Below are 19,076 nucleotides of genomic sequence, written 5' to 3'. Positions count from 1 at the left end.
ATTCGACACACGTAATTTCTTCGACAGAGATTGAAATTTAGCCTAATATAATGTATAATGAAAAACCTATCAAAATTCTCGCTCGAAAGATTAAAGAGTTAAGAAATAAAAGCATAGCTTTAGTGAAAGTACTTTGGCAACGGCACAGTGTCGAAGAATCCATGTGGGAACCCAAAGAAGCTATGGGAAAATAGCACCCTAACCAATTTTCTGGTAAGATTTTCGGGGGCGAAAATTCCTAAGGGGGGAGAGTTGTAACAGCCGGTTTTTTAGTCAAATTGGAATAGTGGTTTTGGAACCACAAATATGAGGTTAAAATAATTATTTTATTATTATTTTAATGTCTAAATCATGATAATATGATTGTGTGAAAATTTCGTTAAGAAATTTTATCGTTTGAATGTTCAATTTGATAAAAAGGACTAAATTGAGTAAAGTGTAAAACTTGAGTTCTATTAGCTAAAGGCGTCTAATAGCTATAGAACTTAAAGTAAAGGTCCTTAAGTGGTAATTAGCCCATTTATAAAGTTAGTGCACAAAGATGGACATCTTTTAATGGCTTTAAAGGTTTTATAACTATGGTTAAAATTGTAAATTAGTGAAATAAATTAAGTAAAATAAAGAAAACCAAAGATACCATCTTTTAGGCTATCTTCTTCCACCAAAAATAAGAAATTGAAACTCCATTAAAGGAGCTTCAAGGTTCGGCCAACTATCCTTTGTGCATGTAAGTTCATTTTTGTCCTGTTCTTAATGATTTCTATGTTTTTGAGATCGTTGCAGCTTAATCTAGATTGCCCAGGGACTAATTTGCACAACCGTTAAAGGTTTAGAGTTTTTCCATTGATGAATGTACATGTATTTTGATGTTTGATGATAGAAAATGTATGCTTGTTGTTAAATAAACAACATTTGTAAAGTGATTTTTGGTAAAATTGTCAATTAGGGATTAAATTGAGAAATATAGAAATTTTGTGGTAGAAATGTGAAATGAATGAAAAATATGGGTTTCTTGGGTAATAAGAGAAATTAGGGATTTAACTGAATGAATTTGTATTTTATGAGCTAATGACTAAATTGTAAAGAAATTGAAATATTAGGGGAAAAGGTGTAAAGTCATCATAATGCGATTTTTGGGCTAAATTGAATAGAATGATAATTGAATAAGTTAAATTTGATATTATTTAGATTAAGAAAAGCGAAGTTCGGATCTAGATAAAGGAAAAACAAAGTATCGGACTAGTCGATTCATTTCATCGTTTTTGTAAATCAAGGTAAGTTCGTATGTTAGTAAGCATTATTATAATTGTGTTTTAAATGCTTTATTATTGAATTTAATTGTGAATACGACCTTACAGATATGTTCGACAAAGATTCGAAAATGTGAAATCTCGAGTAAACTTTAGGAATAGATTAGGATATGAATGACATGTCATTAGAGGTTATGTGATTTGGGTGCTGGTCCGTACATCCTACCGGTGGCTGAGTTATCCAACATGTGTTGTGGATTCTCATCAGCTTGTGTGAACATCACCGTGTAGCTACGTTATGACCGTCAGCTTATGTGAGCAGACCCATTGATAACTCGAGAGTGAGCATTATATGAGATATGAGATTGAGATAGCACTCCGACTATGTATTGGCACTTAGGGTGCGAGATTCCTGAGTATCCAATATTATTCCAAATGGTTCAACGGGTATATCAAAGATATGAGACGGTGATAATTAGATACGTATCAGTATAGGTATATACCAAAACTATATCAGCATTGAACCTATGAAAGTTGTGAGTTCATGATTACTTATGTGATTAAATATATGTTAACCTTATGATTTAATGATTTTGTAGCATTTTATGTTCATACTACTTGATTAGTGAATGAATGGTAAGCTTTACTTATTAACTATATGAGCTTACTAAGCTTTATAGCTAACTCTGTTTACTTTTTCGTGTTTTATAGTGAATATCAAAGCTATCTCAGATTGGGAGTCGTCAGAGATCTTATCACACTATCAAGCTATCACTTTGGTACTTTTGAACTTATGTATTTGGTTATATCACATGTATAGGAGTTATGGTCACTTGAGTATATGTTAGTAATGGATTTATCCATTTGAGTTGGCTTGTAAATGATGAATGGTTTGTTATGTATATAGCCATGTGATGTGACTTATTTTGGCATATTTGGTGATGTATGTATATATGTGAAAAAGGCCTTTTAATATGTTGTGTATAATTTCCATTTACATGCTTGTTGTGAATTGGCATTATGGATGCCAAATGGTTGAAATTTGAAGTTGATATGCTTGTGGTTTTAGGCAAGATAATGTACGTATTGAAGTTAATCATTTAGGTAAAATTGTGAATGTAAAATTGGCATGTTTTGCATAGGCACGTTATAATGTTATGAGCACTATAGTTCTTGGTATGGAATTAGCATGAATTAGACTTGATTGAGATTGGTTAGAATACTTGTTTATGCCATGTTATATGCCATTTGGATTGTATAGGTGAATGCAAATTTGAATGAGAAAGATGGCTTAGTAAATAGTCTATTTTTGTCCACACAGGCAGAGACATGGGCGTGTGTCTCAGCCGTGTGTGACACACGATCAGGTGACACGGCCGTGTGTCCCCTAGTGATTAATTAGAAATCAAGTCAGTATGCTCCACACGGCCCAGAACACAGGAGTGTGACTTGGCCTGTGGCATAAGTTAGTATACCCTATAGGATTGGCATGGCCTAGCACACGGCCTGGCACATGGGCATGCGAGCCCATTTCGAAAGGCATACGTGCTAGTCACACAGGCGTGTTTGTTGGCCGTGTGACCCAAGTCAGGGAGTTACACAAGGTCGGATACAGGTTGGGACACGGTAATGTGATCCCGTTTCAAATGTCCACACGGCCTATGACACGGACGTGTTTTTGGTTGTGTGAGACACATGGCCAGGCCATACGGGCGTGTGTCCCTTGTTTTTTGAAAAATTTTCTAAGTTCTCTAAAAATTTCTTGAGTTATCAGTTTAGTCTCGAACCACTCCTAATGCTTAATTTGGGCCTCGTAGGCTCGTATTAGGGACGATATGAATGATTGTGAATGATTTATATTTGGAATGGAAAAATTGTATGTTAATGGCATGTTTACTTGTGTAATAAGTCCGGTAATGCTCCGTAACCCGATTTCGGATATGAATATAGGTGAGGGGTGTTACAGTTTGAGTCAAGTTTAAATATGTTAAATATATAGATATAGATATAGATATAAATATGTTAAATATATAGATATAGATATAGATATAGATATAGATATAGATATAGATATAGATATAGATATAGATATAGATATAGATATAGATATAGATATAGATATAGATATAGATATAGATATAGATATAGATATAGATATAGATATAGATATAGATATAGATATAGATATAGATATATGAACATGGCATAAGTAGGTTGAAAAAGTTAAATGGTTGAAATTGTAGAAATGGTTATATCTTTTGGATTTGAAGTGATGATTTGTCTAATGTATATGTACATATGGTGTTAATGATCAAAATTAAGCATATGAGAACTGTTAAAAATGTTGAAATGGTTGAATCCAGATATATATTTGATTGATTAGGTGGTATGTGTAACAGTCCAGTTTTGACCCTAGTCGGAACAGTGGTTTCGGGACCACATATCCATGTCAGAAAAATATTTAAATATTAATTTTAATGTTTATGGTATGTGAATGAGCATGTGTGAAAGTCTCATATGGAAATTTAATCGTTTGTCTGTTTAATTTGTTAAAAGGACCTAATCGCGTAAAATGTAAAAGTTGTCTGCTAAATGTTAAAGTGCCTATTTAATTTGTCTCATTAAAAGAGAGGTCCTTATGCTATAATTTGACCATTGGAAGTTTGGATGGACATAAATAGGCATTACTTATTGGATTTTAAATGTTATTAATAAGGCCATTTTAGTAAAATATATATTAATATGTGATTAATAAAAAAAAAGCTTCCATTATCATTCATAGCCGAAATTAGCACAGAAAAAGAAAGAATAAAAGATATTAGGGTTTCGTCACTTGTGATTGTGAATAAGGTATGGTTTTTGATCCGTTTTTGATAATTTCTATGTTTTTTGTAATCGTTGCTTCGTATACTATCAAGCCCATGCCTCAATTTCTGATTTTGATGATGATTTTTGAAATGTTCCATGGATGAATTCATGAGCTTTATGTTGTTATATGATGAAATATGAAAGTTTGATGTTGGGTTTATATGTGTTGTCTTTGGATTTTTGATAATTTTGAGTAAAATGGGCTAAATTGTGAAATTTGTAAATTGAAGGACTAAAATGTAAAATAAATTAAATGTGTGGACTTGTATGAGAGCTATGAATATTTGGCCAAGCATGAGTATATGCAAATTATGTGTATTTTGTGATTTTGTGAATTAAGGACTAAAGTGTCAAAATGTGAAAATGTGAGGGCTTGTTTGCAAATTGCCCTAAATTTGTGTTTATGGATTGTTTTGAATAAATGTGTGATTGAATAAGTTAAATTTGAATTGATTTAGATCGAGAACAAAAGAATACGAAATTAGGTCAGGAAAAGTCGAATGTTGTTGAGTAGCCGATTCAGTTTTTCCGAATCCGTACGAAGTAAGTCGATATAAAAAAAAGCTTGTTTAAATTGAATTATTATTGTGCATATGATATTGAATTGTGATGAATGAATATTCAAGCTCAATATGTGTTATTCGATAAAGCATCGACAAAGTTCCGACGTCTGAAAAGCCCCGTACAAAACCGAGGAATAGTTAGGATACATATATAATGGCATAGGATTCCGTTATGTGATTTTTTGTAAGACCACGTCTGGGACGTTGGCATCGACTTCTATTTTACATGTAAGACCATGTCTGGGACATTGGCATCGTATCTGATTTTTAAGACCTTGTCTAGGACAGTGGCATCGATGTTTGATTATATGTAAGACCACGTCTAGGACGTTGGCATTGTATATGTTCTCTGAGCCATCCGCGTATCCTTACGTTTCCAAACTGTTCAAACGAGCATTCCGAGAAAATGAATAACTTTGTGAAATCATATCAGATTTAGGTATGTTTACTTTGTATAGCCTATTTGAGAATGGAAGGTAAGTATTTGAATATGAGATTTGTGTTAGCATTGGTATACAAAGTATAAATGATTTGATGATACTTATTTTCTTTGAATGATATGTTTATTTGTATATGGCTTACTAAGCTTTTGAAAGCTTACTTTGTGTGTGTTTGTATTGTTTTACAGATATCGAAGCTATTGTGAGCTTGGGGATAGGATCGTCACCATACTATCGAACCTTATTTTGGTACTTTGAAAATGTATATATTAAAGTATGGCATGTATAGGCTAAAAGTTATGGAATTATGTTTTGTGATGTATAGTTTGTGTTTGAACTTATAGTTTCATAATGGTATATGATATGTGATGCTAATGTGAAATTGTGGTATGTTTTGGTTGGCCAAAAGAAATGGTCAACGTTGAGAAGTTTTGGTAAGTTTTGAGCATTTGATTGAATGATGTAATGATCATATGTTTAGGTATGATTTTAGTTTAAGTTTTGGTATAAATTGATGATGAATTGAGATTCAAAATGATTCGTAATGTTATAGCATGAAGTATGTATGGTTTGGGATAGATATTGGCTAAAATGGTTGTGCATATATGCTTGGTTTGGTGCTTGTAGGTTGACCAAAAATTGGGGTGACAAATTGGCTATTCAAATGGCCTATTTTTGTCCACACGGACAGAGACCCGAGCGTGTGTCTCAGCCATGTGCAATACATGGCTATGTGGCACGGTCGTGTGTTCCCTGGGGTACCCTACAATTGTAAGTCAGACTCGAGCACGGCCAAGGCATACAGGCATTCCTTGTGGCCGTGTGAGCAAGTCAGTATGTATGCCCTGTTTTGACACGGCCTAGACACACGGGCGTGTCTAATGCCGTGTAAGGCACACGGCCTAATTACATGGGCGTGTGACCTGTACTTGTTTTAAAAATGTTTAAGTTTTGAAAAAATTTTATATGTGTTCTGTTTAGTCCCGACTCCTTTCTAATGTATGTTTAAGGTCTTGATGACTTATATAAGGGACTCTATATTGATATTTGATCTCTGATGCTTTGATGATTATGAAATGAAAGTTAAATGTTTCGATTCATCTGGTAATGCCTTTAACCCCAGTCCGGCGACGGATACGGGTTAGGGGTGTTACATTTTATTGGTATCAAAGCTATATTTTAATTGGTTCTAGAACTACCATAGCGTATGTGAGTCTAGCTATACATGTCATATTTATGAATTGCGATAGTGTGATAAATCCTGACATTGAAATGCACTTTTATATAGCAAATAGATCACAGTCGAGCCGTAGCAGACGATGTCGAAAGCAATGCGCCTACTCCCGCGCAAGGGACGGTGCGATCCGATTCTAGACCTCTATGAGTAGCTGTGATGGTGAGGCTAGACAAGCCTTCTATCAGATGATGAACGGTTGGTTTAGCCAATTTATTAAAACAAATCCGGTTGTTCAACAACCTCCACCCCTAGTCAATTCTCCGCAAGCTCCTGCTATACCATCAGTAAACCCGGTTTAGATATGTAAGCCTCCGATAGATAAGATTAGAAAGTATGGGGTTGAAGAGTTCTGAGCTACAACGAATGATGATGCTGAAAAAGCCGAGTTCTAGTTAGAGAACACGATAAGAGTGTTTGATGAATTGTCTTTGAGTCCCGAAGAATGTATAAAATGTGTCGTTTCGCTTCTGAGAGATATGGCGTACCACTGGAGGAAAACTTTGATAACTATAGTTTCGAGTGAACGAGTCACCTGGGACTTCTTTCAAGCTAAATTTCGAAAGAAATACATTAGTCAGAGATTCATCGACAAAAAACATAAAGAGTTTCTCGACCTTAAACAAGGTCGTATATCTGTTACAGAATACGAGTGAGAATTTGTAAGACTGAGTCAGTATGCTCGTGAATGTATATCTTTCAAGGCAATAATGTGCAAAAGATTCGAGGATGGCTTAAACGAAGATATTCATTTGCTAGTTGGGATTCTTGAAATTAAAGAATTTGTTGTGCTTGTTGAACGAGCATGTAAAGATGAAGATCTTAGGAAAGAGAAAAGAAAAGCTGATTATGAAGCTAGAAAAGTGCAAAAGAAATGATCGAGCAAGTCATTTTAATCTGCATCAAAGAAATTTCATGATGATAATAGCCGTTCAAAGGCTAATGTGGGACATTCAAATAGAGATTGTGCTAGATTGCAGTCGAACTTTAAAGCTCCAGCTACATCTGTTGCCAGTGTTGGAAATGCTAAATCCGATCACATTGAGTGCAAGCATTGTGGTAAAAGACATCCCGGTAATTGTAGAATGTATGATCGGGCTTGTTTCAGATGTGGATCGTTAGATCATTTTATATGTGATTGCTCTGAATCTGTCAAGCAAGAAAGTGTGCAAAATTCGAGACCGAGTGGCAATGCTTCTCGTGGTAGACCTCCCAGAAATACGGGAAATGTAAGTGGCAGTCAGAGAGGGACAAAAGACAGCTGTTAGATCCGAGGCTCGTGCACCTGCCAGAGCCTATGCTATTCGAGCTCGTGAGGAAGCTTTGTCGCCAGATGTGATTACAGGTACATGTACTCTTTATGATACTTCTGTGATTACTTTGATGGATCCTGGATCGACATATTCGTATATATGCATGAACTTAGTGAACAGTAAGACTTTGACCGTAGAGTCTACTGAATTTGTAATTAGAGTTTTGAACCTCCTAGGCAGATGTGTTTTGGTTGATAAAGTCTGCAAGAATTGTCCGTTAATATTTCGAGACAATTGTTTTTTGGCTGATCACATGTTGTTGCCTTTTGATGAATTTGACATAATCCTGGGTATGGATTGGTTAACTTTGCATGATGCTATTGTGAACTGCAAACGAAAACCTATTGATTTGAGATGCAAAAATGATGAAATAGTCAGAATTGAATCTAGAGATTTGAATGGATTGCCTACTATGATATCTTCGATGAAAGCTTTGAGTATTGTGAGAAAGGGTTGTGAAGCTTACTTTGCTTATGTAATTGATTCAAGTGTGTCAGAAAAGAAAGTTGAATCAGTGCCTGCTGTATGCAAGTTTCCTGATGTGTTTCCTAAAGAACTTCCGGGTTTACCTCCGGTCAGAGAAGTTGAATTTGGCATTAAATTGGTACCTAGTACTACTCCGATTTTGATAGCTCCATATAGAATGGCTCCGACTAAATTAAAAGAATTAAAATCTCAGTTGCAAGAGTTGGCCGATAGAGGATTTTCTAGACTGAGGTTCTCATCTTGGGTTGCTCCGGTTCTATTTGTGAAAAAGAAAGATGGTACAATGAGAATGTGTATTGATTATCGTCAGTTGAACAAAGTAACTATCAAGAATAAGTATCCCCTGCCCCGAATTGATGATTTATTTGATTAGTTGAAAGGAGCTGCTGTGTTTTCGAAAATAGATTTGAGATCAAGCTATCATCAGTTGCGAGTAAAAGACTCATAGACATTCCGAAAACTGCTTTCAGAATGAGGTATGGCCACTGTGAATTCTTCGTTATGCCTTTTGGATTGACTAACACACCTGCTATCTTTATGGATTTAATGAATAGAATTTTAAGACCGTATCTAGATCAATTTGTTGTTGTATTCATTGATGACATATTAATTTATTCACGTGGTGAATCCGAACATGCAGAGCATCTGAGATTAGTGCTATGATTCTACGAGATAAATAGTTATATGCGAAGTTCAGTAAATCTGAATTCTGGTTGTGAGAAGTTGGTTTTCTGGGTCGTATTGTATCAACATCTGGTATTCGAGTTGATCCGAGCAAGATTTCAGCTATTCTGGATTGGAAACCTCCGAGGAATGTCTTTGAAGTCTATAGTTTTTTGGGACTCGCCGGTTATTATCGAAGGTTCGTAAAAGACTTTCTACGATTGTGACTCCATTGATAAAGCTGTTTCAAAAAGATGCTAAATTTGAGTGGTCTGAAAAGTGTCAGAACAGCTTCGATCAGTTGAAAAGTTTGTTGACTGAAGCTCCAGTATTGGTACAACCCAAATCAGGTAAAGAATTTGTGATATACAGTGAGCGTCATTGATCGGTTTGGGATGTGTTTTAATGCAAGAAGGCAAAGTCATTGCTTATGCTTCGAGACAATTGAAGCCACATGAAAAGAACTATCTGACACACAATCTTGAGTTAGCTGCTATTGTGTTTGCTCTAAAGATTTGGCTCACTACCTGTTTGGTGGGAAATATCAAGTATATTCTGATCATATGAGTTTGAAATATCTGATGACTCAGAAAGATCTAAATCTGCGATAGAGAATATGGTTAGAACTGCTAAAAGACTACGAACTTGTGATTGATTATCATCTGGGTAAGGCAAATGTTGTTGTAGATGCTTTAAGTCGGAAATCATTATTTGCTCTACGTACGATGAATGCTCATTTGGTTCTGTCTGATGATGGGAGACCTTTGTTTTTACAGCAGATTATCGAAGCTCAGAAGATTGATAATGAAATTTTAGCTAAACGAGCTCAGTGTGATGTCTAGTCTGATTCAAAATTCAGAGTTGATAAAAATGATTGTATGAGATTCTGAGATAGAATTTGTGTCCTGAGAAATCCAGAGTTAATTCAAATGATTTTGAGTGAAGCTCAAAACAGTCGATTATTTGTGCATCCGGGTAGTATGAAAATGTATAATGATCTGAAACAACATTATTGGTGGTTCGGAATGAAAAGAGATATCTCTGACTTTGTTTCTAAATGTTTGATCTATCAGCAAGTTAAAGTTGAACATCAAGTGTCATCTGGTTTGTTACAACCAATTATGGTTTCAAAGTGGAAATGGGATCGAGTGACAATGGATTTTGTTTCGGGTTTACCCCTGTCTTCTAGAAACAAAGATGTTATTTGGGTTGTAGTTGATCGATTGACGAAATCAGCTCATTTTATTCTGGTTCGATCCGATTACTCGCTTGACAAATTAGCTGAGTTATACATTTCTAATATCGAGAGATTGCATGGTGTGCCATTGTCTATAGTGTCAAACAGAGATTTGAGATTCACATCACGATTCTGGAATAAATTATAAGATGCTTTGGGTACTAAATTGCACTTCAGTACTGCTTTTCACCCCCAAACGGATGGTCAATCCGAGCGAATTATTCAAATACTCGAGGATATGTTGAGATGTTGCATTCTTGAGTATGAAGGTACGTGGGAATAGTATTTGCCCTTGATTGAATTCGCTTATAATAACAGTTTTCAGTTGAGCATTAAAATGGAACCGTACGAAGCTTTATATGGTCGCAAATGCCGTACAACTTTGTATTGGACGGAGCTCAACGAAAATAAGATTCACTAGGTTGATTTGATAAAAGAAACTGAATAAAAAGTGAAAGTGATCCTAGATAGTCTGAAAACAACTTCTAATTGTCAGAAATCATATACAGAATTGAAAAGAAAAGATATTGAGTTAGAGATCGGCGATAGAGTGTTTTTGAAGGTGTCTCTGTGGTAGAAAGTACTTTGGTTCAGTAGAAAATGCAAATTGAGTCCAAGGTTCTTTGGGTCGTATGGGATTACCGATCGTATTAGGCCAGTAGCATATAGATTGTTGTTGCCACCAGAGTTAGAAAAGATTCATGATGTGTTTCACGTATCGATGCTTCGAAGATACAGATCCAATCTTTTGCATGTGATTCCTCCGTCTGAGATTGAAATTCAGTCTGATATGACTTACGAAGAAAAGTCGATCCATATCTTAGCTCGATAGGTTAAAGAACTCCAAAATAAGAAAATTTCGTTAGTAAAAGTGATGTGGCATCGACACGGTATTGAAGAAGCCACATGAGAGCCTGAAGATGCTATGAAACAGCAATATCCGAATTTGTTCAACGGTAAGATTTTCGGGGACAAAAATCCCTAAAGGGTGGGAGAATTGTAACAATCCGGTTTTGACCCTAGTCAGAACAGTAGCTTCGGGACCACATATCTGCGTCAGAAAAATATTTAAATATTATTTTTAATGTTTATTGTATGTGAATGAGCATGTGTGAAAGTCTCGTACGAAAATTTAGTCGTTTGTGTGCTTAATTTGTTAAAAGGACGTAATTACGTAAAATGTAAAAGTTGCCTGCTAAATGTTAAAGTGCCTATTTGATTTGTCTCATTAAAAGAGAGGTCCTTATGTTGTAATTTGACCATTGGAAGTTTGAATGGACATAAATGGGCATTACTTAGTGGATTTTAAATGATATTAATAAGGCTATTTTAGTAAAATGTATATTAATATGTGATTAATAAAACAAAAGCTTAAAATTTGTTCATCCATTATCATTCATAGCCGAAATTAGCAAAGAAAAAGAAAGAATAAAAGCTCTTAGGGTTTCAGCACTTGTGATTATGAATAAGGTATGGTTTTTTATCCATTTTTGATAATTTCTATGTTTTTGTAATCGTTGCTTCGTATACTATCAAGCCCATGCCTCAATTTCTGATTTTGATGATAATTTTTGAAATGTGCCATGGATGAATTCATGAGCTTTATGTTGTTATATGATGAAATATGAAAGTTTGATGTTGGGTTTATATGTGTTGTCTTTGGATTTTTGATGATTTTGAGTAAAATGGGCTAAATTGTAAAATTTGTAAATTGAAGGACTAAAATGTGAAATAAATGAAATGTGTGGACTTGTATGAGAGCTATGAATATTCGGCCAAGCATGAGTATATACAAATTATGTGTATTTTGTGATTTTGTGAATTAGGGACTAAAGTGTTAAAATGTGAAAATGTGAGGGCTAGTTTGCAAATTGCCCTCAGTTTGTGTTTATGGATTGTTTTGAACGAATGCGTGATTGAATAAGTTAGATTTGAATTGATTTAGATCGAGAACAAGCGAATACGGAATTAGATCGGGAAAAGTCGAATGTCGTCGAGTAGCGGATTTAGTTTATCCGAATCTGTACGAAGTAAGTCGATATACAAATAAGCTTGTTTAAATTGAATTATTATTGTTATGATATTGAATTGCGATGAATGAATATTCAAGCTCAATATGTGCTATTCGATAAAGTATCGACAAAGTTCCGATGTCTGAAAAGCCCCGTACTGTAACACCCCTAACCCGTGTCCGTCGCCGGACGAGTTACAAGGCATTATCAAACAAAATTCATCATTTAATAATTATCATCATTTTAATATCACAGTTAAACATAAAGTTTATAACATTTCTATAATATACAATTTATAGACAATATTAAATCCTATCAAATACAAACCATTCATTGAAGTCAAGGATTTCTTACATACATATATAAAATAAATAACGTATATATATATAAATCACATGATCATTATCTAATTTCATTTGGCATCTAATGATTATCAATTATACTTTTCATAAGGTCATTTGTAAAATTCATAAAGATGCCAAATTTCAAACATCTAATATACACATGATTTAATAATCAAAGTACCATAAACAAAGTCAATTTTTTTTTATCTTGTATGAACTCATCCAATTTAATCAAACATAAATCAATGTCCATTTATTCATTTTATCGACCAAAGCCGAATTTAATTATACTTATTTAAGATCCATTAGCAACTTTCTCATTCATAAAACGTGCATAAAATCTCACATATAACTAAATCCATAAGCCAACCAAAATTCATATCTCATATAAAAAAAAATCTTCCAAGTACACAAATAAATTATTTCTTCTAGAACCGATTATCAACTAATCAATATCAAATGCCCAATTTATACTATAGTCAATGGCATACGTCTTTAATAATTTCATATCAACAATCCATTCTTATGCATGATATATCCATAATCTAACCATACCAACAGATCATGAATTCATACGCATATACCAAGAATACTAAATTAATTCCATCACATATATATTTATATATTATAGCATTACTTGATTATGAAATCAACCATAATTTACTTAAATTTAAACATCATATTTAGCCATTTTCGCATGGCTTCCAAAAGTACAACTCAAATACAACCAACAAAAATACTAGACTATACATGCCATAAATTCAAAATTAAACATTCATCAATACCGAAACAGACGATAGTGTGGTGAACTTCAAGGACGATCCCCGAGCACTTAACGATATCTAAAATCTATAAATTAAAAACAAGTAAACACAAACCCAAAGTAAGCTATCTTAGCTTAGTAAGTTGTAAGCAATTTAAACAATTTAAGAGACATTGATAGTCCAATTAAATAACCGAGTCATAATTCCATAATCACATATTCATCCAATCTTATGAGTCCATATATCTATCAATCATTCACATATAATTTCCAACATTTTCGAATATACATATACTCTTTCACATAACTACTCATCAATTCCAATCTCACATTTTCATAATTAGTCGAATGTTCATTTGCAGTTAAAATAAATAATCAAACATTATAACATGCATATAATTTATCAATTCATTCCTTTTTAACTCCTTCCTCTTTCATTTAACTATTCTTTCATACATTTCACATTTGCTACAACCAAGCCCGTAATTCCAAATTCAATAATATCAACCACATAGGTTTGATACATACCTGTATATTATGAATTTAAATATTTCATTTACTACTTTTGCATTTGATAAATAACTCATTTGTCTACTTTCGATCACTTGTTGTATTCGCACACTTAGTGCTCGATAGTTTTACTTCGCACACTTAGTGCTCGATAATTTTACTTCGCAAACTTAGTGTAACACTCCGAACCCGAGACCGTTGCCGGTGTCGGACACGAGGGGTTAACAAGCCAAAACCACTTATGGCACCGACCAATTTGACATTCCCAGGCAAGCTGGAAAACTGCGTCGCTGTCGCCTTAAAAAGCATATCTCGAGTTTCACAACTCGGAAACTGATTCCGTAAATTTCCCATGAATTTAGACTCATATATCCATCAATGGATTTATTTCTAGAATTTTTGGTCGGGCCAATTGGTACAGTTTATTAGTTAAAGTCACCCATGTTACAGTGGTCGACTACATTGACCTTCGCATGTTACAACTTGAATATCTCTCTGTACAGGGTTTCAATACTGATGTCGTTTGTTTCTAATGAAACTAGACTCAAAAAGGAATCTGCACATATAAGGCATGACTTCTAATTCATTCTGGATAATTTATGGTAAATTTTCAAAGTCTCGACAGGGGACCCAGAAACTGTTCTGGTCCTGTCTCACGAGAACTTTAATATCTCTCGGTATACTGTTCATATGATCATTTCGTTACTTTCATATGAAAATAGACTCGTCAAGGTTCGATTTCATAATTTATTCACTATTTAAAACCATTCCTACAAATTTTGGTGATTTTTCACATCCACGTCACTGCAGCTGGCAGCATCTGTTTTTAAGGTAGGCTTTACCTATATTGTAGTTCCCATGGACCAACTATAGTCTAGTCATACTTAGGTCCACATATGATCATATTTAGCCATTCCAATGGCTGATCATGTGACCAACTCTCTCATTCCAAACCATAATCACATCATGAAACCAAACATAATTACAAACCACATATGGTCAATTTCCATACTCCACTTTTACGAACCATTTTCGCATGGCCGCACACATATACATCACAAAGTACTTAAAAACAACCGAGGGTAGTCCTATACATGCCATATCCAAAACTCAACTAAAGGAGTACCAAAAAGGGCTTTGATAGTGTGGTTGACTTCAACTTCTATGATCCCGAATCCGATCGCTAACGAGCAAAATCTATAAACAGAGAAACAAAGAAACGGAGTAAGCAATTTATGCTTAGTAAGTTTGAGCCATAATATACACACAACCAAAGCATAGCATTCAAGTAGCTAAACAATAATTCATATGCACAATTTCTCAAAGACATGCTTACTTCACAATCCCAACTCTTATATTCATACACAAATAACGGCCTAGTTAATGCCGATAGCTCATTTATCATTAGAGCGAATGTTCAGACAAGCATTTACTCATAGTGTGCAAAGCACACACAAAACATACCTTGTTGTTGGGAATTTCACAAGTGCAATAACTGAAAATTTTCCAGCAGCTTATAAATTTCAATTCACATACCTTCGGAGTTTATCCGGATATAGCTACTCGTTCAAAACACCTTCTGGACATAGCCCGGTTATGGTAACCCGCACAAATGCCTTGGGACTTAACCGGATATCACAACTCGCACAATTGCCTTGGGCTTAGCCCGGGTATCATAGCTCGCACAATTGCCTTCGGGCTTAGCCCGGATATCATAGCTCATACAATTGCCTTCGGGCTTAGCCCGGGTATCATAGCTCGCACAATTGCCTTCGGGCTTAGCCCGGATATCACTCGAACATTCATACACATCTTTGTTTCATTTTCACAACAAAACTTTTATGCACAATTCACTTAACAAAAATATCATTTCGGCTCAATGGTCATATACAAGGGCAGAATTTCGATTGCTTATTACTTCATTCAATCGAATCAAAATCTAAGTTTCGATACTCGAAAACTTACCTCGGATGTTGTCGAATGATTCCGATGGCTATTTGACTACTTTTTCCTTCCCTTTATCGGATTTGGTCCCTCTTTGCTCTTGAGCTTAATTTAACAATTAAATTGATTCAATCATTTGAGTATCAAAAAGAGGAACTCAAGGCACTTAGCCCACATATATTCACTAGACATTAAAGTCACATAAGTACGAATTCATGAATCGACTCAACACACAAAGCCTTCAACATGCTTACTCATGGCGAACAACACAACCTCTTAGGTACTCATTCATGGTCGATTATGCATGTTGATGTTGAGGCCAATTATGTGTTTAATACCACACATGAATGGCTCACATTTTACTAGCTAATGCTTTACATATTGTAGCTCAATACACATCTATCATTTACTTCATAATCAAAACATAATCACATGAAAATACATACTTTGAGGTAGTATATATGTCATACCAATACATCATGTGCAAACATGTATACACATATAGGTGCAAGGTCGAATCTCAAGGGTTCATACCCATCCAAACACAAATTTTACCAATCAAGTAACAAGCATAAATCATGCTCATGAATGCACCATGGTGAATACATCACAACCATACCCTTTCAACTTCGGTCATGGTTAAACAAAGAATTCAATGTCCTACTCAAGAATACTAAAAGAAATTTCAAGAGTAGTCAATCCATCATTACATGCATCATCAACAAGCTTCACATTTAGCATGCAATGGCTTTAACACAATATCACCCTTGGCCAAATACCATTTTCATGGCATAACAAGGATTTGAACCATGGCTAACATGCACATCAAGTTAGCAACCAAAACAAGCATGAATCTCATGACACAACCTCAAACATACCTTAATCTTGATGCAAGTATAGCCAAATCTCCTTCTAGTTCTCTTCTAAACCAAGCATGAAGCAAAAATCCTTCCTTTTTCCTTAGTATTTTCGGCCAAAGAAGAGAAAAATGGATGAACAAAATTTTTTTCTTTCTTTCTCTACAACTCACGGCAATGGGAGAAGATACCACACTCACACACATTTTTTTCATTCTTTTATCACCCATACACCATTGTTTATTATTTCTCCCTAATACACCAACAAAACATGTTTCATGACATGTTTAGCCCATACACCCTTGTCATGGCCGGCCACTTCATGTTGGGGGGGGGAGGGAATTTGACATGCAAATCCCTTATTTTTGCATGCATTATCAACTAGTCATCACACATTTCCCCATCATACTTTCAAAGTTTACTACTAGATCCTTTCTAGTGAAATTCACATTTATAACTCTAAATCGAAACATCAAAAATGTCACACATGAATTAACACATATTATAGGCATCAAAATAAATTTTAAATTATTTTTATGCCTCGGTTTTGTGGTCCCGAAACCACATTCCGACTAGGGTCAATTTTGGGCTGTCACACTTAGTGCTCGATAATTCATATCTATTTTTCGATATAGATATATTTGCTTAGTAACTTACCTCGAATATCGACGGACTATATTTCTCGACTATTCGACTATTTTCGCCTTTCCTCGATCCAAACCCAATCCTCTTTGCTCTTGATCTATTAAAAATTCAAATTGAACTCATTTAAAGAAAATTTTATTCAATTAACTCCCAAACTCATAATCAAGCAAATTACCAATTTGCCCTTCACATTGTACATTTTTACATTTTAATCCAATATAAAAAAACATGAAATATCAAAAATTCCAACCTAACATACTTAGGCCGAATATTCTTTAAGTTTAAATAAATCATTCATTTTAATCTATTTTGAAATTTAGCTCCTCAATTTATCAACTAAGCAAATAAGCCCTATTTAGTTAATTTCATGCAAACTTCTAGTATAAAACTCAATAATATAACACATCTCTTCTATTATGCAACTTCAAACTAATTTTTTTCTCAAACCTTTATCCATGGTCGAATACCATTTCCTTACCAATTCCAAAAATTAAACTATGGGTTAACTAAGCAACTTAACAATCATCTGAAATGTGCAAAAATTTCTAAAAATTAAACTCAAACATACCTTTAAATTAGACTAGACAAGGGCCGAATGCAAGGAATCTATTTCTTTCTTTTGCTTGGCCATCTACGGTCTTTCCAAAGATGAAAGCTCCACCACTTCCTATTTTACTAAGTTAATGTGATAATATAATTTATTAAGTTACCAAAATAGCCATTATAAAATTATACTATTTCCACTATCTAATGACCGATTGTGTCCATGCATGATTCTTGGTTTAATAGCATTTTAACTCCCCTAAAATAAAAGACCATTAACAATTCGGCATTCACACATAATTCATCAAATTTTACCTATTATGCATTTACACCCTTTCTTTATAATTCGGCATCTAAACAGAAAAATTAAGATACGAAAATTTCATGGATATCAATTCACACATAACAAATACCAAAATTTAAGTTAAAACATTTTTTTTATTCGGATTCGTGGTCCCGAAACCACTATTCAGATTAGGGTCAAAATCGGGCTGTTACACGTACAAACCCTAGGAATAGTTAGGATACATATGTCATGGCATAGGATTTCGTTATGTGATTTTTTGTAAGACCACGTCTGGGACGTTGGCATCGACTTCTGTTTTGCGTGTAAGACCATGTCTGGGACATCGACATTGTATCTGATTTTTAAGACCTTATCTGGGACAGTGGCATCGATGTTTGATTACATGTAAGATGATGTCTGGGATGTTGGCATTGTATATGTTCTCTGAGCTATCCGCGTATCCTTACATTTCCAAACAGTTCAAATGGGCATTCCAAGAAAATGAATAACTTTGTGAAATCATATCAAATTCACGTATGTTTACTTTGTATAGCCTATTTGAGAATGAAAGGTAAGTATTTGAATATGTGATTTGTGTTAGCATTGGTATACAAAGTATAAATGATTTTGTTTTGAATGATATGTTTATTTGTATATGGCTTACTAAGCTTTTGAAAGCTTACTTTGTGTGATTGTTTTATAGCTATCGAAGCTATTACGAGCTCGAGGATAGTCACCACACTATCGAACCTTATTTTGGTACTTTGAAAATGTATATATTAAAGTATGGCATGTATAGGCTAGAAGTTGTGGAATTATGTTTTGTGATATATAGTTTGTGTTTGAACTTATAGTTTGATAATGGTATATGATATGTGATGCTAATGTGAAATTGTGGTATGTTCTGGTTGGCCAAAAGAAATAGTCAATGTTGAGACATTTTGGTAAGTTTTGAGCATTTGATTGAATGATGTAATGATCATATGTTTAGGTATGATTTTAGTTTAAGTTTTGGTATAAATTGATTGACGAATTAAGATTTGAAATGATTGGTAATGTTATAGCATGAATTATGTATGGTTTGGTATAGATATTGGCTGAAATGGTTATGCATATAT

Source organism: Gossypium arboreum, chromosome 7, assembly GCF_025698485.1.
Source record: "Gossypium arboreum isolate Shixiya-1 chromosome 7, ASM2569848v2, whole genome shotgun sequence".
NCBI lineage: Eukaryota > Viridiplantae > Streptophyta > Magnoliopsida > Malvales > Malvaceae > Gossypium > Gossypium arboreum.
The sequence above is the reverse complement of the archived record's forward strand: the minus strand, read 5'-3'. Positions refer to the sequence as shown.